The following is a 27,554-nucleotide window of genomic DNA, read 5'->3' on the forward strand; positions in this document are numbered from 1 at the left end:
GCCTTACAACTGATGCAATTAAAAAAAACTATCGGAGGGGGTAACCAATTTTGACTATTTTCTTTTATTTCTTTCCGGAAGGTGCTTGGCGCTAATTGTGCTTTAATGCAAGGGGCCTTTCTGAAAATTACTTTTGGGATTGGCGGGATATGTTCCTTTAAAATTGGGTCCATTTGTACGACATGCCAGTGTTTTTGTACAATCTTTTTGACTTTGGCAGCATCAGAACTGTAGGTGGTAATGAATGCTGTAGAGAAGGTGGTGTCAGTTCGTTTAATAGTTGGTTTTAGCAGAGTCTCCCTTAGGATCAAGTTGATTTGATCAACTGCTTTATTTAACAACTGTTGTTCATAACCTCTTTCCAGAAAACTATCTTGTAGTGTGTTTGACTGTTCTTTGAAAACCTCTATGTCAGAGCAATTCCTCTTAATCCTCCTAAATTGGCCGTGGGGGATATTGCTAAGCCATCTTGGGTGATGGCAACTTGAAGTTAGTAGAAAATTATTAGCATCTGTTTTTTTAAAATAGGTTTTAGTTTTGATTTCGCTATTTTCCACATAGATGGTGAGGTCTAAAAAGTTGATGGTGTTAAAACTGTATTCTGAGGTGAATTCCAAATTTACTGTATTGTCGTTTATATATCTAATGAACTCTTTCAGGTCCTCTTCACTCCCTTTCCATATGAACAAGACGTCGTCTATGTAGCGATGCCATGAGACCAAGTTTGCACTGAAGGGGTGGGTGGACCAAATAGTCTTTTCTTCCCAATCTGCCATAAAAATGTTTGCAAAACTGGGTGCAAACTTGGTCCCCATCGCGGTGCCACATAGCTGGAGGAATATTTCGTCATTGAACCAGAATACGTTGTGTTTCAAGATAAAGTTAATGCTATCTAGTATAAAGTCAAATTGTGATGTAAGGGAGAATGAACCCCAAGTGTCCGGTGCTCCAAGTGCCCACAACTTAGAACTGGTAATGGTGTACAAACTGTCTCTGATGTATATGTAGAATGAAAACGGCAACTGAGCAGGCATAAAGATCCTGTGTAGAGGGAACCGGTAGCAAGGCTCTGACGGGATGACTGAATGAGATAAAAACCTGGGTGGGGGGCTAGTGCACAGGAAATAATCTGAGGACAGGAAAAGAGGCAACCATAAGCTACCCCTCTCTTGTACTCACGCTGGTATCGCCTGCTGCCCTTACCCGACCCGGTATCTTCACTGCCCGTGCCTCTCAGGTCCCATCTCCTCGGGCGTCGCGCTGGCGTGTGACGTCATCTCCGAGGGCCAACAGCTATGCTGTGGATGAATGAGGAGTATACAGCAACTCGGCGCTCTTGAATCTCCGTGGTGCAGGCGCAGAGAATGGATCCAACGCACTCGTCAGTAGGGGAGTAATGAAGACCAGCTCCCAGCTCTGCGTAGTTGCCTTGCGTGCTCCACACCAGTAATTAGCAGTAAAGGAAAATGTAGTTGGTGGATGGTCACTGCAACAGGAACTCAGCCGAATACGTGAATGAATAAAAACAGCTTTATTGCACTGTAGTGCTGCAAATCACATTAAGAGAACACCTCTGATGCGTTTCCACTAACGGAACGAAATGCGTCAGAGGTGTTCTCTTGATGTGATTTGCAGCACTACAGTGCAATAAAGCTGTTTTTATTCATTCACGTATTCGGCGGAGTTCCTGTTGCAGTGACCACCCACCAACTACATTTTCCTTTATATCTAGTATAAAGGTTCGTTGTTCATCCCTAATAGTGGTGTCTTTTGAGATAATGTTGTCGATCGCCCTGATACCATCCGAGTGGTGGATGCACGTGTATAAAGATTTAAAATCACACGTAGCCAGCATAAAGCCATTCTGCCATTCTATCTCCCCCAAAATGTTCAGAACCTGCATTGTGTCTTTAAGGTATGATCTACCCTTGATAGCATACTTCTGGAGGAAGACATCCAGGTATTCGGATAAATTCTGTGTAAGGGAGCCGATACCCGATATAATCGGTCTTCCTGGGAGTGCGTCCAAACATTTGTGTATCTTTGGTAAAAAATAAAAAATGGGTAAGATAGGTTTATCTCTATGAATATACCCCCATTCTTTCTTGGTCAGTATACCAATTGTTTTCCCCCTGTTGAGTATTTCATCTAGTTCTCGTTTATGGTTTGGGGTTGGGTCTCTGTTTTATTTTTGATATGTTTTATCGTCCCCCAAAATTCGTCCTGCTTCATGTAAATAATAATCGGTGTCCATCACTACCACTCCTCCACCTTTATCGGCTGGCTTGATAGTGATGGATCTGTCCTCTGTTAATATTTTAAGCGCTTCTTTTTCTTCCTTACTGAGGTTGTCCCTAGGGTGTTTCTTTTGCTCTGTTAGTTCCTCTAGATCCTTTGAAATAAGTTGATGGAAAACTTCTAAAAAATGTCCTTTGCTGTTGCTTGGGTTAAAATTGGATTTCTCTCACAATTCTGAGTGTACGAAATTGGTCTCTGGGTTTTCTGTTGGTGATGTAGTTTGGCATGCCCCTAATACTTCCCTACTCTGGGCATCTTTATTGAGAAAGAATCATAGTTAATTGTCTAAGAAATTTGTTAGCGTCTAAAAATGTGTTGAAACCGCTTACTTTAGTAGTTGGCGCAAAGTTCAGGCCTCTAGCTATTACACTTAGTTGATTTTTAGTGAGTATTTTTTTACTGATATTAAAAACTCCCTTTACTTCATTTGTTTCTTTTTGTTTCCTCCTTCTGCCTCTTTTTCCTCTCTTCCCTAGGTGTCTCTCCTCTGTGTTTATGTCTATCAGAGGGTCGTACCTGTTCTTTGTTGCCGTGGGGTGTGGAGGGCTTTGTTCTAAAAAGCTACACCAGTGTTTTGTTTTGTTCTTTCCCATACCGGGCTTCTGATTGGGGATCTACTTGCGTATCTCCTGCTCTCTCTTTCTCTATCTTTAGGTCTTGATCTTTCTCGCCTATCTCTGTATTCCTCTCTTTCATTTCTCCTCTCTGGTGGGTCTCTTCTATCTTCTCTTTCCCGTCTATAATCCCTCTCATGGTAATTTCTCCATTCCCAGTCCCTATGCCTTTCTTGACTGCGATTATCCCTACTATGATGGTAACTCCTGTCTCCATGTTCGAATCTTCTATCTCCCCCTCTTGGGTGATTTGACCTCCCTGGGTGATAGGGTCTATGGTGATAGGATGTTGTCCTGTCTTGCTCTTTCTTTTCCCTATCCCCTTTACTGATTTCTTCTTTATCTTTTTTGGTTTAATTGCATCAGTTGTAAGCCCTGTAAACAGGTAATGAAGGGCGACAAGGCAACTTTTAATTCACATATAACAAAAGAAGAATTCAAAATTAAACAAGCAATCAGTTGCCGAACAGATTATGTTGTTTACCTGCTTGCCTGCCCATGTGGTCTCCAATATGTAGGACGTACCTCCAGACCACTGAGGGTACGCATCTTGGAGCAGATGGGCAACATCCGAAAGCAGGTGTTAACACACAGCGTCTCTAGTCACTTCAGTTTACATCATGAGGGAAACCCAGAAGGCCTAACATTCAAGGGAATAGAAAGGGTGGACCTCCATTGGAGAGGCGGAGACAGACGAAGGAAACTCTGTCAAAGAGAAACATACTGGATATATAAACTTAAAACCTTGACCCCAAAAGGTCTGAATATAGATATAGACCTGGGGTCGTTTATTTAAATTCCAGTATCCTCCGTCTCCCCTCGATCTATCATCATTTTTTCCCCCAAGTCTTTCCCACCCCAAAGCCCCCCCCCCCCTTATCCCCCCTCCCACCAACCCCCCCCCTTTCTCCTTATACATTACAATATCACACATGTGAATTCACTATTATCATTTCTGATCTTTTTTACAGATATCACCCACCTATGATACCAAACCAAAAAACTTCATTTTTAATATAAAAGTTGAAACTGCACTGTAAAACTGTATGTTCTAAGTTTATGCACTATCTCACTGTGAAATGACATGACATAATATATGCGTAAGGCTTCATGTAGCAGTATAAAAGACTGCAATAGTTATTTTAACATCACATTGGGTGCTTTAGTTTATAGCACGATTGTACTATACAAAAGTATATCAGACTACATTTTTATATTTTGCATTGGATACTCTTTAATATATTTGTTTAAGACTGTACACTATATTCTATTTCGTATAGAATAAGGTTACCACATTTGCACAAATAGGTTATATGATATCACCCTCTATCATATATGAAATAAATTAGTTTATGATTACATTTTTAAAATATCATGATACAATACATTTGAATGACTTCATATAGCAATAAAAAACTGCACTATTTAGTGTATAATAACATTTGGTGTTTCAGGCTACTGTATAGCACGAATCCATTACTATACGGAAGTATATATAGAAATATATTTATACTTATATAAGATATCATTTTAAGACATTTGTTTAAAGTGTGTACACTCCATGGTACCAAACTCTGTATACCATAAGGCTACAATATTAATAGGAATTATCTCCATCTATTATATGTGAAATCAAATTTTGATTTTTATTATTTTTATTATCTTTATCATGAATGTTTATTAAAAATTAATGTGAAAATAAGCACATATTTATTCACTAAACCCTACCCAACACTTTAAAACAAGTATAATAAGGAACACAGACACTCAATTGCACTGTCTTATATCTATGTTTATTAATCACAATGTATAAAAATATTTGTTTATTTAATCATTCACTAAAACACCATAGAAATATTACATGCACATTAATCACCCACGGAATTTAATCCAAGCTTCACACTTGGCATAATTAGCATTTAATAATCTTTCAGGCACCTTAACAAACTACACACGTTTATTTGTTATATCACACGTAATCACTCACTATAGGTAGTTCACGCTACTAATTGTCTTTCAAGTTAGTTATCAACTATATTTCTACTCTAGATTTTGTTTATATGCATGAATGTACGTGTTTTTAAACAGTATATGTGTATAATTAATTATTTATTCACTGCGTCATATCAAAGCAGAAAACGGAGTGCAATACACAGCACCCATTAGTTTCAATTGAACAACAGAGGACATTGCTTAAAGTGGAATGGGGATTGGCTTACATTTACATAAATACCTGCCACGAACCTTAACCCCAAACTACGGAGCCTGAGGAAGACCAGAAAGGGTCGAAACGCGTTGCTCTCACCACTAAGCAATTTTGATCCAGCACAGCCACCGTCAAGGTGTGGATCAGAGAGGAGGCAGCACTATATCCGGACGCGGAGCAAGTTAGCTGCGCTCCACGAGATCCACGAGCTACTTCCTACCGACGGGCTGCTTTTTCTTTTTATGTATTCTTTCACTGTTTTTTATATATGATTTGTTTTTAGATTTTTTAAGAATAAAATTTATTGTAGTCTACCAGAACCGTGACATTGTTCCAATTTATATCTACACCAAGGAGGGGTCATCTGCCTACACTTACCCACTGGGAATTTAACAATACCAGTACTACAAAGGAGTTAAAGACACCTTGATGTGCATTTACTCACACAAGGCCGTGTGAGTATTATTTTTATTTATACAGATTACTATATATCAGACCACAATTACCCTTACGAGTCATCAGGTGTAAAGACACCAACAGAGAAAAAGATACCTTCCCCTAGGATTGCACTCACACTTGCCCGTGTGAGTGCTTGCAGCATTTGCTGCTTTTACATATCTGCTTGGGTTTTTCTAGTGGGGTACCACAGAATTATGTTGAAATTTTCCCACTAACAATTGTTTTCAAATTTGTTCACACCGAGGGGGATTTCCTCACTGGGAGTTGAAGACTGCTGAAGTAAACCAGGAAGAAGATTAAAACCTGAAAAGAAGAAAGAAAATATCCAAGTTAAAGACACCTTGATGTGTATTTACTCACACAAGGCTGTGTGAGTATCATTTGATCTACATCTATTATTACATACCAGACCCTGATTACACCTATAGGTCACCACGTGTGAAGACCAGATTGGATAAAAAGATATCTTCCCCTAGGATTGTACTCACACTTGCCCGTGTGAGTATTTGCAGCATTTACTGCTTTTGAATATTTTTAAAGTTGAAAGCATTGGACATTATAAAATACCGTCTGTATTCTCCGCTAACAATTGTCTTTAAATCTGTTCACTCCGAGGGGGACCTCCTCACTGTAAACTGAGGACTGTTGAATAAACCCAGGAAGAAAACCAAACTCTGAAAAGAAGAAAGAAACCAACCAAGGGAACATAAAGACAAGTAAATCGCAACGAAACCTTGCTGTGAGAGCATTTACACAAGGTCGTGTAAGTGATTTAATATATCTTTCAAGCACACCCACCAATATCTATTTAGATACTATACATACAGTACCCCAAACTCTTCAACCTGTGCTCCCCCTTTTCTCTCTATATCTATGAGTGTTGAGTCACCCTGCCGGGAGTGAAAGAAATATTCCACTGCAAAGAATGTTTTTTTTTCTGCAAGTAAAAAAGTCAGCCTATATATATCTTGGGAGCAAAACAGACACCCAAAGTGTGAAGTGTGAATGCCATAATACCCAAAGATGAGACTGAAAATTACTGAACTCAAGCAGAAAACCAAATTCTGTTGCTGAAGTGGAGGGATGCACCTAGCAAGTAAATGGTGTAAAGCAAACAGAAGTTTTTACCTAGCAACTACACATTCAGCATACCTAATGAGAGATTACACCTAGCAAGTAAATGGTGTAAAGCAAATAGACGTTTTTACCTAGCAACTGCACATCTTGTATACCTGATAAGAGAAAATGCATGCACAGTACTGCTGATATTGTAAAACTTACCCAAGAAAGAAAAGTCTACAGAGATGCCTGTGAGAGCTACGACCTCTACAAGCAAAATATGCCCACCTGTAGGACTACCACAATTGGGGGATCTAGCAAATACAGTGGCAACAGCTGCAATAGCGCCTCCTGAGGTCAGGAAGAAAATTACACCTGATAGCCTAAAAATGGAGGACAAGATGCAGTGAAATGAACCCTACCCCACGGAAGAGTGGCCCTTCCAGTCCAATAAAGAGGAAGACATCTCTTACGGGGAACCCGAACCGAGTCACATCAACAAAACACCCCAAGAATGGTGGGGGTGCCTGAACTCGGCACGAACAGAAAAGACCGCCCTCTATGATGACGAATATGGTCAACAAGAGAAAGAGCGGGAGCAGCAGATCACCCAATATTTCTGTCAGCTAAAGCAACTGCAAGAAAAGCCTGGTGTATATAATGAAGCTGCTAAAGTATCAAATAAAGAAGGAGACCCCAGTATTCCGGATGGGACGGAGTCATCCAAAACAAAAAAGCGGAAAAAGAAAAGCGGTTCTTCACTTACCGTGGAAGGAACAGACACGTCCGCAGATCCTGTGGAGGAAAAGGGGGACCGAGTTGCCCTGCAGCCTAGAGAAAATGGAGAATTCGTCCCGCGGTTAACCGAATATCCAGAGGGCCCAAGGCAGTAGTCATGTACCCCAAAGAAGTGTCTGTCCGGGGCCAACAGTGAGGAACCCTCAACCAACCATCCCAGGGAAGTGGAGCCAGAACCAGTGAGTGACGATCCCTTGACTAGCCCTGAAGATGCCCTGAAAAATGCCAGGCATGACAGTGATATGCTCCGTGAACAATTGAAACAAAAGGAAGATGGTTACACAGAGCTACAGAAAAATAACGTGAGGCTACAAAAAGATGTGCTCACAATTTACTCTTTAGCCAGGACAGAATTGGACGATCTCACTGGACGAGTTAGATACTGCAAATGCTACTATTTCCGCCATGGATGAAAAGCAGAGCCAATCTGAAAAAATGGTGGCTACGCTAAAGCGGAAGTATGAGGAGGCACTGAAGCAGATGACAGTCTTCCAGCAAGAGGTTCACACTCTTCGCATAGAGCTGAATGCCTCACAACAGGAGGTCAACAGTGTCCGGATAGAGGTGGACGTATCTCAGAAAGAGGTTCAGACACTCTGCAGAGCACTGGATGCCTCACATCATGAGACTAACAGCTGCTGCACAAACCTGGAAGTTTCCAGAAAGGAACTACACAGTCTCACTGAGGAGTTGGACATTGCTAAAGAAACTATTGTCAATCTTGATACAGATCTCAAAGTCTCTCAGAAGGAGCTTCAGACCCTCAACCTAGAGAAGGAAGTCTCACGCCAGTAGACTGTCATTCTCAAAGCAGATGTGCGTAAATGGAAGGAGGACTGCAAAGACGCCCTGAATAATACAGAGACTGAAAAAGGAGAAAATTCAAGATTACAAAGAGAAAACTTAAAACTGAAAGAAGAATATTTTCAGTTGACAGACAAAGTCAAGGAAAAGTTTGAAGCAGAGCACCAACTGCAAAACCAACTGCAAGGTCTGTGTACACACCTCCAGTATGCTGAGGTGAAGCAGCAAACGCTGCAGGAAGAAAAGCTGCAGGCTGTTAAAGAAATTCAAGTGCTGCAGGAACGTCTGATTACCCAGTATGTCCCCGCAAAGCAGCATGAGAAACTGAAGGCTACACTGAGCGTCACCAAAGTATCGCTAGAGGCCAAGCTTAGAACCAAGGTGACCCGGCACAAAAGGGAGCATAAGAAGGTACAGAAACTAAAACAAGTAACTGTGGCCAAAGCAAAGAAGTTCATAGTGCTTCACAATGCAATACAAATGTGGAAGCAAGCTCAGAGAAAGCAAAGTACGCAGATACATTCCCTGATAAGAGACTTGCAAGACGCACTCAAACAGGTTGAGACTCTGCAGACCAGTAACTTACAGATTCCTCCAATACGAAAAAAGGTATTGGCTCTGCCCAAGCACCAGTATCCCATAGTAACTAAAGCCCCTGAGGACAAGGGTACAGTGAGAGTTGGGGACTCCACACACCTTCAAAACAAGATTACGAAGTTTGAGCCACCTAAGAAAGCACTAGCCAAACCTACAGCTGCCCAACAGGCAACAAACAGAGGTAGGAGTGCAGAATCAAAGCCAGAAGAATCATTAGCTGAGGAAGCTAAAAAGATAGGACGTTCTCTGGAAAGGGCGGTGGAGGTGCAACTCAGTCCCAAAGAAGCTGAACTGGCGACTCTGTTGTGTGGAGGTGGTGCAGAAAGACCGCTTCAAAAGCGGAAAACTCTACGGGCTATTCCTAACTGCTCTACAACTGTTGCCATACAGTTTGTCTACAAAAAGAGGAGTGCCCGACGCAACGGAAATCTCATGACCGCGCACTCTGTAAAAAGACTTTACTTGGAAAAAGTCCTCCTCGAGCGACTGAGGAGTGCTGAGCTCAAGCACCTTCGGGAGGAGACAAAAATAAACCGGTAGAAAGGGCTCCAATCCCAGCAGGACAGAGGGTTCTCTTCCTCCATCCACTCTCATTCAAGTCACAGAAAGATCTCGAATGAGAGTAGAAGGATGGGCTATGGCCGTGGTAAGCCCGAGCTTCCCACAAACAGGGGAGGTATGTAACAGGGGACTTATCCCTGTTCACAAATGTGCCTCTAATCCAGCAGTGTGGTGGTTAACTGCTGGTAGGCAATTAACTAACACCACCTGCCTGATTGCTTAGAAACGCCTGTCTTTTGAGACAGGAAGTGAGACTCCTTTGCTCACACCTGAGCTGAACTTTGGAGACAGGACAGAGATTCCTTAGTCCACAACTGGGCTGAACCAAGGAAGGGACACTTGTCTTGAGCCCTGCCAGGAGAAACAGCAGAGCTGCTTTCAAGACACAGGGAAAACTTCTAAACCTGAATGCCGACACATCCTGAGGAAAAGGGAGCTGAACCAGGGACAGAGAAGATTTTCCCTCCAAACCACAAGCGTCTTAAGCCTGCTAGCCACTTCAAGGCTGACACAATGGGGTTTACTCTAGTAGCATCGATAACCAACTCATCGAGGATTTTGAGCAGCTACTGTAGAGCAACATTTTGCTAGGTAGCTATTCAGAAAGCCTTGATGAGTTGGTTAAATCGTGCGGGGATGGCATTTTATCCCGATTTCTGGTTCCTGGCAAAAATCATCTCATGGGAGATGCCAAAAAGCTCCAACTCACATTTTTTTCTGATATGACGCTTTTCTAGTAGCCCTGGTGAGATTTTCGGAGTTCTGGAATTGCCAGTTTATCAAAGATTTATCGCGCCGATCAAAGGTTGGCGAGATGGGATCTGAGAACAGGACTTAGAAGTAAAAATGCATTTTTCCTACATCGGATTGAGGCTGGGAGTCTCTGTAGCTGATACACATTAATATTAGCTTCGGAGACCCCCGACATCAATCCGATGCAATAAAAATACATTTATAGGCAGCTTCATTACCTTAGCGATTAACTGCTAAGGCAATGAAGGGGTTAACTACCATTGCCAACGTTTATTGTTGGTAGCGGGGGTGGGTAAACGTGGTATTTGGCCCATGGTGGGTGTATAGGCTTTGCGGAGGGGGGAGGGTGTTTGCAGGAGGAATTAACCCCTTCATTATGCTAGTACCACTAAGGTAATGAAGGGGTTAATCCCTTCCGCTACCCACCCGGTAACATCAAAAGCGTCACATCATAAGTGTACATCAAAAGTGTCTACAAGAGTTAATTTTGGAGTTCATATCTCTGGATGTTTTATTTCTATCTTTCTATCTTTAATCGTGGATGCTTTCTGAATATCTGGATTAACATTCTGATTTATCTCTTCAAACAGGTATGTGTCATTGAGCTGCATTCTACCAACCAGAGAAATTAAGATTTAATTGGCTTTTGGGGTATGTATCATTGAGCTGCATTCTACCAACCAGAGAAATTAAAATTTAAATGGCTTTTGGGGTATGTGTCATTGAGCTGCATTCTACCAACCAGAGAAATTAAGATTAATTGGCTTTTGGAGTATGTGTCATTGAGCTGCATTCTACCAACCAGAGAAATGAAGATTTCATTGGCTTTTGGGGTATGTGTCATTGAGCTGCATTCTACCAACCAGAGAAATGAAGATTTAATTGGCTTTTGGGGTATGTGTCATTGAGCTGCATTCTACCAACCAGAGAAATTAAGATTTATTTGGCTTTTGGGGTATGTGTCATTGAGCAGCATTCTACTAACCAGAGAAATTAAGATTTAATTGGCTTTTGGGGTATGTTTGTGAGCTGATTCCTATAAATTGAGAGAGAAATGATAATCTAATTAACTATTTTGTAAATCTGAGTTGATTAGACAAACCCCTCCCTTACTGTCGCGGCCACCTTTATTCTAACACTTACCCGGATTTATCCAGGCATTTTCTCCGTTTGTATCGGAGTATCCCGCGCTGCGGCCGCATCATCAGATAAGCGCTAATGGCACTTATCATTGAAAGCACCCGAGGCGCGGAAAACCGGCCGAAAAGAAGCTGCGCGCCTCCATGGTTTTAAAATTCCTGCGGTGGCGGGCGCATTAGGATAAAGGCGGCTGCCACTGTAAGTGTTAGTCAAATGCATGTGAATAGGGTACTTAAGTCACTGTAGCATGGCTGTTTAGCCATAAGGCTGTGTAACATCAAAAGTGTCTACAAGAGTTAATTTTGGAGTTGAAATTGGAGTTGAAGATTAGAGGAAGATCTGGACTCTGCATTACAACGTTGCCACTGTGAGACATTAACTTTAAACATCTGTGATTTATTTGTACACTTTTATACTCCAGTACCTTGGAACTCTCTCCTCCTGCATCTCACTATGCCCTCCCTATTTCTTTTTCTGTTTACTGTTTCCTCACTCCTTTGTGAGCATTTCTGTTCTCTACAACATCCCCACTCCCCACTGCACCATTATTTATACACCTCTCTCCCAACAACTTCTTTACCCCTCAATAAAAAACACCCACACAAATCCTCTATTCACACCCTCTTTCTACTCCTTCCTGCTGCTGGGGATCTCCCCTAAGCCTGAAGCCAAACATACACACCTGATCTCACTCATGCCTCCCTGCCACCTCTTCCCCTGTAAATGGTGTTAAACTTTTGATTTAACACTGACCTTCCTTAAATTTTACCCCACAAATCAAGCATCCCAATAGCCTGCACTCATGGCTAATGTCCCACACTCAGTCACTCCTACCACCTATTGTGACCAAGCACTGCCATCTACAGCAATTACTCCCTCACCTGCTGTCTCTGTAAGTTTCCCATTAAACCTCTTAGATTGTAAGCTCTTTGTGGTAGGGATTTCCTTTCCTATTGTCTGATTTTGCTGCACTTATTGTATAATTATAATTCTCTGTACTGTATTTTTTGTGAAGCGCTGAGTACACTTTTGACTCTATATAAATAAAGACATACAATACAATACAATACCATGGGCCAAGTACCACCTTCACCCACCCCCAGTACCCACAATAAACATTGCAGCAAAATACAGACACAATACTTAACAATACACCCATTCATTGCCAGTGTGGTTACCTATGCCCTCAATGGGAGCAAATATAACCCCAATGGGAATGAATGGGCATCCCCTCTACCCCTAAAACCATAGCTTTACAGTACAATAATGGGCAAAATTACTATTATCCAGATCTGGATAATATTGCATTTGCCCATTCAAAATAAAACTTTTTCCAGCCAGCATAAAATAAATAAAACTTTTACTCACCCCTGCCAGGATTAAGGCCATCCTCGTCATCCTTCCCATCATTGTCCTCCGCTGGCAGGAACACAACAATAAACAATACAATCTGATGGCCACTAATCCCTTAATCATTTTAGCTGTTAGTAACATAAAATAATTAAGGGGTTAGTCCCCCTCCCCCACTAGCCAACCATGGTCTAACTACCAACTCTGGGGCAACTATCACCACCCTCTACCCATTGATTGGCACAGTGGTAAATCATGCCAATATAATATGGGCATGATAAGCCACTATAGCAGTCAATGGGCAACCTATAAAAAAACAAAAGCACCAAAAAGACACAACAATAAAATAAATACCCAAGCACCTAACCACTAGAAGAATAAAAGAAATCAAAAGCCTAAACACCAGAAGAATAAAATAAATCAAATGCCTAAATAATTCAAACATTTAATAAAAACAAGCCCAACAAATATATAACAATTAACTCAAAACAACCATTTGCCAAAAATTGCATTGCCTGTCACTGTGTTTATCTATAGGGGCACAGATAAATACATTGACAGTCAATGGTCAAGCCAAAGAATTTTAATTAAAAAATACCAAAAAAAACCTGAAAAATAAAAGTTACATTCATTTAATGTTATTTCTACCTTTAGATGTCTTCACCCTCCCATTCCCGGTGTATCAGGAAACACTCAATCTGCAATGCCATCCTTAGCGATCCTCCACGAACCTCATCTTCAGATAAAACGTTCTTTCTTCAATGTTCTTTCTGGAATCTTCATTCTTGAATCTTCTTGACTTGTAATCCATAGGGAGATGTTGTCTCGGTGGCTTCTTAAGCTAAAATGAGACGTAACAGGCCTTATGTAAGGCCTGTAATATCACATTTTAGGGTCAGATGGTAAAGCTCCAATCCGATTGGATGCTGTACCATGTGACAGGCTTTTTTTTAAGGGTGTGACGTCATCTTCAAAGGAGGTACGTCACATCCTTAAAACCACATGTCTGCCATTACATGGTACTACAGCCAATCCAGGGGGTCCCTGGACCTGAAATCAATGCGGTTCTGTTCCTGAGATCCCCTGCTAACGCACACTAGTTTTTAAATTTTAGGAAATCTTTTACTAATCGATAAATCTTTCATCGATTTTAGTAATCGCCTGCAAGAGCTGTGCAGGGAGAGGCGTGTCTCCCTCTGCAGTTCAAACTGCGATAAAATTGCAGGGGGAGAATTTGGAAAAAATCTCTGTTTACTTTGCTGCTACGCCGTATGGGTTTTGCATTTTCCTACCTCACCGTGTGAGAGGGTTTCGGATTCTTTCTGAATACCGTGATAACTCAAATTACAAATTGTTCGATGGAGACATGTCAAACCATGCGATGTATCAGCAAACTCATCAAAGCTACTAGAATGGTCCAAAATGACTCTATGTATGACAGTCATAATCCAAAATTTGAGTGACAAATGGATATCTGTCCTTGGCACCTCTTACCCATGCAGTGTGTGGTTTCGTTACATGCCGCTCTGTGACACGATTGCAGAACTGTAACTCTTAGTATGTATAGTAGATAATGTCACATGATAAAGCATAACCTGTGTGTCACCTCTCTCTGGAATGTACCAGTAATAATTCACAAATGTGCAGGCTTGTTTGAGACTGACAGAATAGTATCTGCTTAGTATTAATGACCTTCTAAACCCCAAATGTGTTACTTTTAGTGGGCAATCTGTGACAGCTCAACTCCACAATCAAGTTCTCTTTGAAGACCAGCACAGACCCAGAAAAAGTCTTGACCTGTCATATACTGAATGTATTGTAAACCCAAATTGTGTCACCATTAAGCCTTGAACACAAGATGGATTAAAATACATAATATCTCATGATTTTATCATGACACATTTTCTTTCTAAAAAGGTGTCCAACCTTATTTTGAACACATATATTGTATCTATCATTATAGTCTCCATGGGTAATGAATTACACATTTTAACTGCCCTTACTGTAAAGAACCCTTTTCTTTGTTGCTGGTGAAATCTAATTTCCTCCAATCTTAAGGGATGACCCATGTCCTTTGTACTGCCTTTGAGATTAATAGTTCTTTTGAAAGCTCCTTATACTGTCCCCGGATAAATTTGTATATAGTTATCATATCCCCTCTTAGATGCCTCTTTTATAATGTAAACAAATCTAATTTAGCTGACCTCTCCTCATACATCAGATTATCCAAACCCTTTATTAATTTGATGGCTCTTCTTTCTCTAGTTCAATAATGTCTTGTCTAAGGAGTGGTGTCCAAAATTGTACTCCATATTCAAGGTGTGGTCATACTAATGCTTTCTAAAGGGGCATAATTATGTTTACTTCCCTTCCATCCATTGCCCGTTTAATGCAAGATAAGGTCTTGTTTGCCTTTGCAGCTACTGCATGACTTTGGGCATTATTGCTAAACATACAGAACCCCAATAAGCTCATATTGAACCCCCAAAATAACCACTATATATATATGTCAAAGAGGAGTGCTACTGAGCATGGCAATATAGATTTAAAAAAAGAGACAGAACATGAAACACAGACAGAGCTCAGTGCTACATACATTAACACAGATACACGGTGCAGTGCCTATATATATATATATATATATATATATATATATATATATATATATGAAAAAAAGAAAAGAAAAAACAGGCGCACAACTAGTGCATAAACATAATAAAATTTGTATTTCAAGGAACATAAAACCTTTCAAATGCCCACTCACAAAGGTAAAGCGATAAATAGCATGTATGAGATTGGCTCTCATGTGCCGTCAGCTTAGTCCTCTCAGTGCGGCTCCAGGTACTGGCGTCGTCACGTGACTCTCCTCGTGTAGCCGGTGAACCGGTGAACCGGAAGCGGAAGCTCGCACTCAGTGTTCGGCTGGAAGGAGTCCCTCCGGACAGCAATGCCCTCCAAGTCCTCTATGGTTGAATTAGGGCTGTGTGGTACACACAAGGGAATCAGTCTCTGGCAGCAAGTAACCACAATGCTTGTGGGCAAATGGCGGTCGCAATCTATTCACGCCCTACGTGTTTCGTCATCGATGGCATCCCCTGAAGAAGTCATCATCGATGTATGGGGGGGAGGGGGGGTGTGGGGGGGTTGTTGTGGGGGGGAGGGGGGGTGGTTGTGGATGGGCGGGGAGAGGGGGGGGTCTGCTATACCCCAAGGAGAGATCCAGACAAAAGATGGCATAGGGCAGAGGAAGTCCGACAGGAAAAGACGTCCAAGGAACCATCATACAAAAGTGCTCACATCCAGGCATTCATTAAGTCCACCCGGGCTTAGAGTGCCCAATTGGTGGATCCAGAAAGTTTCCCGCCTGCATAGGGTCTTGAACCGATCCCCACCAAGAGTATTTGGTGAGATGGTCTCAATTACCATTATTTTCATAGTTTTAGGGTCTTGTTGATGAAATGTTTTAAAATGTCTAGACAAACTATGGTTATTGAGACCTTTGATTACATTTCTCGTGTGTTCCAAAAACCTCGTTCCAAGAGTCCTGGTGGTACGTCCGACATATTTTAAATTACATTCACACTGGATCAGGTACACAACATACGTGCTAAGACAGTTGGTGGAACTTTTAATGGCATGTGTGGTACCTCTAATAGAAGAACAGACATGAGTCTGACTAAGGAGATGCTTACAAGTAATGCATCGACTCCGACCACATGGGTGGTTGCCCAGTGGGCCCTTTTGAAGCTTGGCACTGGTTGAAGTGGAAGAGGACCTAAGTCTAGTGGGAGCTAGGATACTTTTAATACTTCTAGCCTTTCTGTATGTCACAGTAGCTCTATCAGGCAAGGTGGGTCCTAGATGAGGGTCACACTTAAGAACAGACCAATGGTCATTTAGGATCTTATTTATGGCTTTAAATGATTTGTTGTAGGTGGTAATGAACCTCAATGTCGATGCCTCCATCCCTGAGTGCACTGCTGGTGTATCATAACCGAGGCGAGTCCCCTTGTGTTGTTGTTTCTTTTTTGACTGATTCAATAGGGTAAGTCGGTCAGATGAGCTCACCTCGTTGAACGAATCAGAAATCAGGGCCGGATCATACCCTTTTGATAAAAACTTGTTTCCAAGTGATACAGACTGGCTCCTAAAGTCAACATCCCCTGTGCAGTTCCTACGTATTCTGTGGAACTGCCCCAAGGGAATATTGTCGAGCCATTGCTTGTGATGATTGCTGGACGCATGGACGTAGCTATTCACAGACACAGACTTGAAATGTGTGGTGGTGATAATATTCAATTCTGTGTCTATGCTGAGAGCCAGATCCAGAAAGACAGTTTCCAAATTGCTCATTTCAAAAGTGAATTTTAGTCCCAGCAGATTGTCACTGAAGGAACTCAAAATGCCAGATAACACCGATTCTTCCCCATCCCAAATGATAATGATATCATCTATGAAACGGCCATAGTACACGAGATCCGCCCCAACCATTTAACACCTCTAGCCATAAAACACATCTACACTGGGGGAAGGAACAGCACAGATAACATTCCAAGAGACACTGTTTTTAAGTATACCTTTTGCTTCATTCACTGTAACATCGCCGGAAGAAGAGATCAGTGTATCTCGAAAGCTCGCACAAATAAAAGCATTTCGTTAGCCACAGAACGGTATCATCTATTTATTTTTTGATTATATAAATATATATATATATATATATATATGCAAATACAACTGTATGCTCATCTGCATGTCTTAGGCAGGTCTGCAACCCCGCCTTTCCCCATCTTCACCCAGCATACAGCACTTCCACTGCAGCAAGGGATTCTGGGAAATGACATGCAAATGAGCACACAGTGTCACTTTTTGCCTCAAAAACCATTTTTAACATGGTTCCCTATAGGCTTAAGCTTGCTGCATGGTCACAGCTTTGAGCACAGCCAGGGTTGAGGTGCATACCCAGAAAACCACCCACAGACTGCTGTTTCGACCTTGATGGGTCTCATCAGTGTGGGGTTGATTTTAACTGGGTATGCATGACAGGCTATGGGATAGGCTATACCATAATACTGAGTTAAGTTATGGTGAGTAAAAAAAGTGACAATAACCCTCCACAGGAAAGCAAATATGCAAATACAACTGTATGCTCATCTGCATGTCTTCTGCAGGTCTGCAACCCAGCCTTTCCCCATCATCACCCAGCATACAGCACTTCCACTGCAGCAAGGGATTCTGGGAAATGACATGCAAATGAGCACACAGTGTCACTTTTTGCCTCAAAACCCATTTTTAACATGGTTCCCTATAGGCTTAAGCTTGCTGCATGGTCACAGCTTTGAGCACAGCCAGGGTTAAGGTGCATACCCAGAAAACCACCCACAGACAGCTGTTTTTTTTTTTTTTTTTCCTTTATTCAACACCTTTTTTAAGTTTACAAACTTTTTTGGTAACCAAAAAAACACACCATAGTGACAAACATCACTTAACATTAGAAAGACACCAAAACATAATATATTTACATTTTCTTCCTCCTTCCTTTCCCCACAGAATATTACTGTTCAAAACACAATTACACACACTTTCATCCCATTCTGTCGCCATTCTTCCTTCCCAGCCATCCATCCCTTCCATACATCAGAATTTAGCTTCCTGATCATATAATCATCCTACAACAAAGCTTTGCATACAAAACGTTTAACCTTACATCTAATTATTTCTTCTGTTCCAGTAACTTCTCTAACTGAAACTCGATATTTCATATAATACATTTACCTTTAATCTACATACTTCCTCTCTACCCAACCCTGTCTTAGTAAGCTGTGTCTTTAGCCATTCTAGTCTATGCTTGTCCATCACGTTGCCTGCCCACATGTTTATTCTATTTAACTCTTGTTTTACATACCCCTCCCTCTCCTGCCCCTCCACGCTTATCTGACTTTTTTGTGAGGACGAGCTATTACTCTCACTACTCTCTTTCTCCCTCACCTCTCCCCTAGCCTCTTTTATTTTAACCCACTGTACATGCTCCTTTTTTAATTCTTCATATTGCTCTTTTGTCAGCTGTTTTCTTTGGTACATCAATTTTTCCAATCTTTCTATTATCTGTTCATCACTACTCTCCCCATGCTGCTTCCGGAAAATACCCTCCCAAAACAGAACATCTCCCACTGCGTTCTCAAAATGTTCCATTTTCTCTTTTAGGGTTACCTTCCCTGATACTTTCCAACTTTACCCTCTACACCCTTCTCTCTAGGCTCCACTTTACTCTGGCTATCCTTATCATCCTTTGTTTCTATCCCTTGCAAAGACTCGTTTTCGCTTCCACTAACAAACCCTTTACACTTACTCTTTCCCTCTCTGCCTTTTCCACTCGCACCATCAGGGCCTGCCTTCTCCTCAGTTTCTTGCGCTTCCCTATCTAATTTCTTATTTTCCTCTTTTCCTTTACTCACGGTCTGTTCCTCTTCCCCACTCCCGTCAATACTGGACAAATCCAGCGCACAAAACTTTGACTTCATCACCCTATCTTGCCGTAGCTCACTCTTCCCCTCCCCTTCAACTGTACAAACATCATTGTCACTTTGTAAACTACGTTTTTGCGCCCCTTTCTTGGGTCCGGTCGTGTCCATTATTTCCACTTCCACCTCCCCCTCTATTGGGCCACTCTCTACCATTTCTTCCCTTCTTAAATCCTCCTCATACATTGCTGTTATAGCCGGATCAAGCCCTCCCTCTTGGGAACTCTCCATCTCACAAATTCCCTGACCCTCCACTGTCTCTTCCTCTTCTTCTAGCACAATGCCCCCTTTTGCTGCCAGGGCATATGACCTTTTTGTGCACTGCCTTGCCAAGTGTCCTTGCTCTCCGCATAGATGGCATCTCTTAGGGACTCCACAGTTGGCTGCAGTATGTCCCTCTTCCCCACAATTACGGCACACAATTCCCGTTTTCGTGCAACCCACCTTTGTATGTCCATAAGTGTGGCAATGCCTGCAATATAGAGGCTGTCCCGGGTAAAACAAAAAACCTCTGTCCCCTCTGATATTGAACATGGCCGGTGGGTGCGTCACTCCTCCTGCACATGATGGATCCCGTCTGAACCGTACCCAGAAACGTCTCTTCCCGTTGAACATCAACCATTACTTTTAACCCCTGAGGAAGAAAGCAAGACTTTCGAAACGCGTAGGGTGGTTCTGTGAGGTCCCCACTACTCGGGTGTGAGTGCTGTACCCTTCCGAAGCTGGGAGCTGTGAGCTGTGAGCTGTGGGAAAGCACATGCTGGCGTAGGAATATCCAACATTTCAGCATTGCTGTGTTTGGTGCACGTGGTGCGGGCAGACCAGGAAGTATCTCTGTGTGTGGTCCTGGAGCTTCTGCAGTGCTGGGAGAGGACTGAGGCAGATGCAGCTAGCTGGAAAAACCTGTCCCTGCCAATAATAGACTCCTCGTCTGAGCCCAGGTGTTAACAACAGCAGCAGCAGCAGCAGCTATCCATAAGAGGGGATACTCTTTGAATTATCCATTGCCTGATTACATCCTGTTTTCGGTAAGCAGGTACCCCCACCCGAGTTGGAGAATCTTGCCTGAACCTAATATATGTTTTTATGTACTATTTTATGTGTAATAAGTGTATTTTATGATATTAATGATATGCCATATTAAATGCCATTGTGAGTAGTTACCTGTTGTTCTCAGCGTTTGTTAAGTGTTGTTTGTTTATGTATGTGTATGTTTTACAGTATTATGCTATGATTTGATTTCTTTGTATATTTACATGTTTACCCTTACCACATGGAGCATCCAATCGGACGGGCGATTTCCGTGGCTCTGGTTGTATATTTTATAATATATATTTTATAATATCTATTAGAATTGCTTTGATCATTACAGTGTTGAGCGCCACTGATATAACTTCTTTTCCACTTCCCGTTAAACATGCCATATGGGTTTTTAAGTTCTTCACCTCCTCTGATCATTTCACAATACCTTTTAAAAAAAGTCACAATCTCCTCTTTCCTTGCATACGAATTGTACATGTGAATTACAAGTGGTCTCTCCTCCAGCATAAAACTTGGAATTACCTTGATGCCATATAAGACCGGATCACCAGACTTCTCCTTGCACTTTTCAAAAGTGCACCAAACATCCGCTTCTTGATGACAGGTCAGGTCATAAATCCCCTGTGCAGGGAAATCCTGAAGGCAGAAGATCCTCTCAGCATCCAGACCAATCAATTGCTTCAGCACCTTCTCCACTATCCACTGCAGGTTCACTCGACGTCTCTCGGTCTCCTCGATCAGGAACCGGATGGAATTGCGCATTCCAGCGACGTCATCTCTGCTCTCCCAAGCTCAGGTGCGGCACCCCAAAAGCAGCAAGGGACTTTAGCCAGTAAAGGCGATGTCCCAGGGCAAAGGTGCCGGCCCCTCACTTCCGCATCTGCTCGCTCAGAACCACTCGCTCAGGATCACTCCTCTCAGCTCGAGATGGCGTGCCCCCCCAAAAGCAGCAGGATTCTTTAGTCCCCGAAGGGACGATGACTCAAGGCCAAGGGGACACAGTCTCAGCTACACAGCTGTTTCGACCTTGATGGGTCTCATCAGTGTGGGGTTGATTTTAACTGGGTATGCATGAGAGGCTATGGGATAGGCTATACCATAATACTGAGTTAAATTATGGTGAGTAAAAAAAGTGACAAAAACCCTCCACAGGAAAGCAAATGTGTAAATACAACTGTATGCTCATCTGCATGTCTTAGGCGGTCTGCAACCCCGCCTTTCCCCATCATCACCCAGCATACAGCACTTCCACTGCAGCAAGGGATTCTGGGAAATGACATGCAAATGAGCACACAGTGTCACTTTTTGCCTCAAAAAACATTTTTAACATGGTTCCCTAGATATAAAGATATCTTTTGAATAAAATGGTCTTTTAGTTTAACCCTGTGGCCAAAGTGTTACGTCAGCTGGCTACAAGCACTCCTAAATTTTTCTCCATCAAGGATTCCCCTAATTTATCCCCATTAATTTGTAAGTCACCTCTTTATTCTTATTTCCTAAATGCGTAACCTTACATTTATCTGTATTAATCCTCATCCGCCATTTAGGTGCTCAAGTTTCCAGTCTATCCATGTCCTTCTGGAGAGAAATTACTTCCTGCTCTGATTCTACTACCTTACACAATTTAGTGTCATCTGCAAAGATGGAGACTTTGCTCTCTATGCCAACCTCAAGGTCATTAATAAACAAGTTAAAAGCAGGGGTCCCAGTACCGATCCCTGTGGTACTGTACTCCACTCACAACTTTAGCCCAACCTGAAATGTTCCATTTATGACAACTCTTTGTTGTCTATCCTTCAACCAGTTTTCAATCCAGGTGCAAATATTTTTACTGTGTCCAATTTGCTTTATTTTGTACGCTAACCTCTTGTGTGGAACCGTATCAAAAGAGTTGGCAAAATCTAAGCAGGCCACATCAACTGCATTACCCTGATCTAGATTGTTACTTACCTCCTCAAAGAAACTAATAAGGTTAGTTTGATATGACCTATTCTTCCTAAATCCATGCTGACTATTATTAATAATTTTATTTTCCATTAGGTATTCCTGAATATTATCCTATACTAAACCTTGAAGTAGCTTTCCCACTATTGATGTCAGGCTTACAGGTCTGTAATTCCCCGGTTGTGATCTAGCTCCCTTTTTTTTATCATTGAAATTTATTGCGTTTTCAATAACAAAACATATTACATTTAAACAAGACCACAAAATACCAGTTTACAGTGATTACAATATTCCTTTACATTTAACAGTACAGTTTGGAAAATGACAAACAAAAAATTAAATTACATTTTAAATCAATGAGTCAGTTCTATCTACATGGGATCATTTCCCTCTGTACCGTTTCCCCCTTACCCACAGTTCCTTTTATTTTTTTTCTGTGCTATGGATCCTAACCTTATCTAAGGTTAACAGACATTAGATATTTTATTCTTTTCCCCCCTCATCACCTGTGCCTCTCACGTACCAGACTTCTTAGTAAACACCACGATGTTTGGCCAAATGCCTGCATCACTTCATCTTTGTCCCTGTCTGGTAAAATTTCAATAAAGGGATCCCATTTTTTAAATACTGTTTCCGTCTTTAGCTCTTTATTGGTTTCAGCTTCCATTTTATCTAACGAATAATTGTGTTAAATATTTTTTTAGCATCTCCATGTTAGGGGGTATATCCTTTATCCATTGTAATATTATGGTTTATCTGGCCGCCAATAATGTAATTTCTAAGAATTTACTGCACCGACACACTTTATTCGAGCAAATACCCGGTATGTACCTGGCAGATACCTGGAATGCGCCGCTCCTCACCTCTGACAAGCCCCGTTGCATTTGCCTTCCCAGCCTGGGTTCATGCCTGGCTGATGGGCGGCTGATCTGTTAAATGATAATGATTAGGATTTAATAGGCTGCAATGCTTCGCGTGTCTACCAGATGGCATAAATTCATGAATTGTAATGCAGTATATATATATATACTGTGCAGTATTGCAGCCAGCGGGAATAAAATGCTTCAATCCCTGCTTGGAAAATACCTCAATGCACTCGGGCAGAAAACAGTCACAAACCTCAATACACCCGGGTATACCCGAATTCGTGGGACTAGCCGAGCTCGAATAAAGTGTGTCGCCAGTGTAGGTATTCTCACCTCATTATTCATGATCCTCTATTCCTCCAAGTTGCCAAATATCAAAGAAACTAGTTCTTTAACGGCAGTTATTTTAACATTCTGCTGTTTTTAATCCAGCACTTGCTCCCAGAAGTTTGCAGTCTTGGTGCAGTCCCATAAACAGTGTTTAAGGTCTGCTTTAGGTTGTTTGCACTTTGGACATCTATTCCTGGATTTGTCTGTATTCTTTTAACATATTCTTGTTAAAAGCACAATATGCCCTGTGTGTCAGTTTTAGTTGTCATCTCTCTCCACGTTTCTGAAATGAAGTTTTTTGGTTCTATCTAAACCAGTGAGTATTACATCTAATTCCGTTATTTCCTTGAAATCTTTGTTCCAGGCCACAAAAACCTTTTGTAAAATCCTGTCATAATTTTTGTCTCTTTCCTCCCTGTCCACGTGGCAGTCATCTTTCGCCCACCTACCTCTACTCATTCCCCTTCTGCCTTTCTCTCTCACTTTGAATCCTGGCTCTTTTTCTTTCTCTCCTCAGACTCCCCTGTTCTTCTCCTTGGGGACTTCAATTGCAACATTGATAACCCCTCTCTCCCTTGGGCTTCCCGCTTTCTCTCTCTAACCTCTTCTTTTGGCCTTCAACAGTGGACTGCAGCCAGCACCCACAAGGATGGCCACTACCTCAACTTGGTTTTCACTAAAAACTTATCTCTCTCTGATTTCTCCATTTCCCCCTTTCCTCTCTCTGTCCATCACCTCATCTCATTCTCTCTATTTCGCTTCTCCCCTTCTCCAACTCCATCTACCCCCCGGTTCTGCAGAAACCTGCGCGCTATTTACCTACCTGACTTTGAGTCCACTATACGCTCCTCCCTCTCCTCTCTCAGCTCTGCTACAGACCCTGACAACCTGGTCAGGAACTACAACTCTGCCTTATCCTCCTCTCTTGATCTACATGCCCCGCTTTCTCTTTGCCATCCTCGCTCTTCTAACCCCAGACCCTGGCTAAATTCCCACACGCGCATGCTACGTTCCTCCACTCGTTCCTCTGAACGCCTCTGGAGGAAATCTCATACTCTCGCAGACTTCCTTCACTACAAATTTATGCTATCCTGTCTCAACTCTGCCCTCTAGCAAGCTAGACAAGCCTACTTTTCTTCACAAATCAACACGCACAAGTCTAACCCACGCCGACTCTTCTCTGTCTTTGACGCTCTACTCAAACCACCCTCAGCTGCCTCTTCTTCCTCCATCTCTGCTCAGGACTTTGCTGACTATTTTAAGGAAAAGGTGGAATCCATACTTCAGAACATCCCGTCTGTTTCTTCCTCCCAACCTACACCTCTTCCTAAATCTCCTCCTGCCTTCCTTGACTCTTTTTCCACTGTGGAGGATGTGTCACTGTTGATCTCCTCTTCTCCCTCTACCACCTGCTCTCTTGACCACATTCCCTCCCATCTCCTAAAACCTCTTGGTCCTACTATAATCCCTACGCTCACACACATTTTTAACTCCTCCCTCTACTCTGGTACCTTTCCCTCCTCCTTCAAACATGCAACAGTTATACCATTACTCAAAAACAGCAAGCTTGACCCTAACTGTCCTTCTAACTATCGACCTGTCTCCCTCCTGCCATTTGCCTCTAAACTCCTTGAACATCTTGTATTCTCTAGCTTGCTCCATTTTCTCAACACCTATTCTCTCTTACACCCTCTACAATCTGGCTTCCGCACTGCTCACTCCACAGAAACAGGCCTTTTTTCCCCCTCTCTCTACACTGTTTTAGCCATTGAATCCTTTGTATATCAGTATTGCTTGACCCGAAGAAGAGAGGAGAACTCTCGAAAGCTTGTCCTATGACATAAATTGTTAGTCCAATAAAAAAGGTATCACCTAATACTGAAGAACTCATTTATTCTGCACTATCGCAACTGGACTAGCACGGCAATTTTCTGCTTTATATATATATATATATATATATATATATATATATATATATATATATATATAAAGCAGAAAATTGCCGTGCTAGTCCAGTTGCGATAGTGCAGAATAAATGAGTTCTTCAGTATATATATATATAGATACTATAATTCTAAGTTGTCTGTTTGTTTGTTTGTATGTCAGAAGCATAAAAATCTCACAGAGGGCACCACGTAGCACAACAAAACTTTCACTGGACATTCTGCAGCAGATTTGTAGGACAACGCAACTATTTTGAGCTTCCAATGTCACTCACCTCCTAAATTATGGACATTCTAAATTTCCCTCGGGTGTCCTGCAAATCTGTTAGAGCAGGAGCAGGGGTGCTTAGCTACTAAGGGAGGGGGCGTGTCCTTGTCTGGATTATGTGTGGGGGAGATGTGCCAGCGGGGGTTTGGGGAGGGCGGAGATGTGCCAGCGGGGGGGAGGGGGGAGATGTACCAATGGGGATGACGGGGTTGGCGCTCCTGTGATGCACTGTTTGGTGCAGGATGAGGAGGAGCGCCGCTGCAGCAGCTCAGTGGTGAGGAGCCAGGGCCAATGTGACAGGGATTCAAGACAGGGTTATGCAGTGGAGCGGGGTTTTTACGTCGCTTGACGTCAGCTGCGCCTTGCCCAGTTGTGATGGGCAGGAGGCAGTCGGGAGACCTGTGACCAGCGCGCAACAGAGTGAGGAGGGGGAGTGAATCACAGTGTGGTGCAGGTACAGGGGGAGGGAATCACAGTGTGGTGCAAGTACAGGAGGAGGAAATCACAGTGTGGTGCAGGTACAGTGGGAGAGAATCACAGTGTGGTGCAGGTAGAGGGGGAGGGAATCACAGCGTGGTGCAGGTACAGGAGAAGGAATCACAGTGTGGTGCAGGTACAGGGGGAGGGAATCACAGTGTGGTGCAGGTGCAGGTGCAGGTACAGGGGGGGTGGGACATCAGTGTGCTGCAGGTACAGGGAGGGACATCCCAGGGTGGTGCAGGTACAGGGGGGGACATCATAGTGTGGTTCAGGTACAGGGGGGGACATGCAACAGCAGCGCAGGGAGATGTGTCACCAGCGGGGGGGAGGGGCAGCGGGGACATGTTTCAGCAGCGGAGGGAGACACAGACACAAACAGACAGACACACACACATATACACACACATATACACACACACAGACAGAGACAAATCTCACCCGCACTATATCCAGCAGCAAAGAGGGGAATGTGGCTGGAGGGGTTGACCGGGAGTTGTGCCGACAGCGGGGGGGGGGGAGGGGGGGGAACATGTATTCAATATTACATTCCCCGGGCGAAGCCGGGCACAAAAGCTAGTATATATATATATATTAATATATATTATTATTATTTTTTCTCTCTCTCTGGAAAACCTAAAACAATTATCAAATATAATATTTGACAATACTTCCTTTTTATAGTTCTCCAGTGATTTACAATAAGGTGTCACCTGTGCATATGAATAACCATGTGAACTAGGTATCTCCCACTTTTCCTTTAATTCCTCAAAGATAGGGAGCTTTTTCTAGCTCCCTTATTAAATATAGGCACAACATCTGCTTTACGCCAATCTTTTGATAAAGAGCCTTTGGAAATGGACTCCTTGAATATTAAATGTAATGGTTTGGCTATTACTGAACTTAACTCCTTAAGAACTCTTGGATGCCAGATGCCTTATTTATTTTAATTTTATCAACCGCCTATGAACTTCTTCCTCAGTAAACTAATTGTTCATTAATATAGAGGTTGTGGCTTCCACCTGAGGCACTACTATTGCAATTAATTCTTCCCTAGTAAACACAGAGGCAAATCATTTTTTTTAATACTTCTTTTTCCTTATCTCCAATAATCTGCCTGCCCATCTCACACTGACAGGGTACTATATTTTCTTTTCAAATTTTTTTTTATTAAGGTACTTAAATAACTTTTTAGGGTTGATCTTTCCTTCTATTGCAATAATTTTTTTCATTATCCATTTTTGATAATCTGATTGCTCTTTTGCAACTTTTGTTACATTCCTCATAATTCTGATATGATTCCTCCATCCCTTCTGACTTCAAGAATCTAAACACTCTTCTATTCTAGCCTCTTCTATTCCATTTCCCCCTCTACCTGTTTATTTAGCCACATTGGCTTTGACTTATTTCTTTTATACTTATTACCCAAGTGCATACACTGATAAGTTTCCTTTTCTAACAATGTTTTAAAGACTGCCCATTTATCTTCCATATTTGTCCCTGCAAAAACATCACCCCAATGTTTTCC

This window comes from Ascaphus truei, chromosome 4, assembly GCF_040206685.1.
Source record: "Ascaphus truei isolate aAscTru1 chromosome 4, aAscTru1.hap1, whole genome shotgun sequence".
NCBI classification, from domain to species: domain Eukaryota; kingdom Metazoa; phylum Chordata; class Amphibia; order Anura; family Ascaphidae; genus Ascaphus; species Ascaphus truei.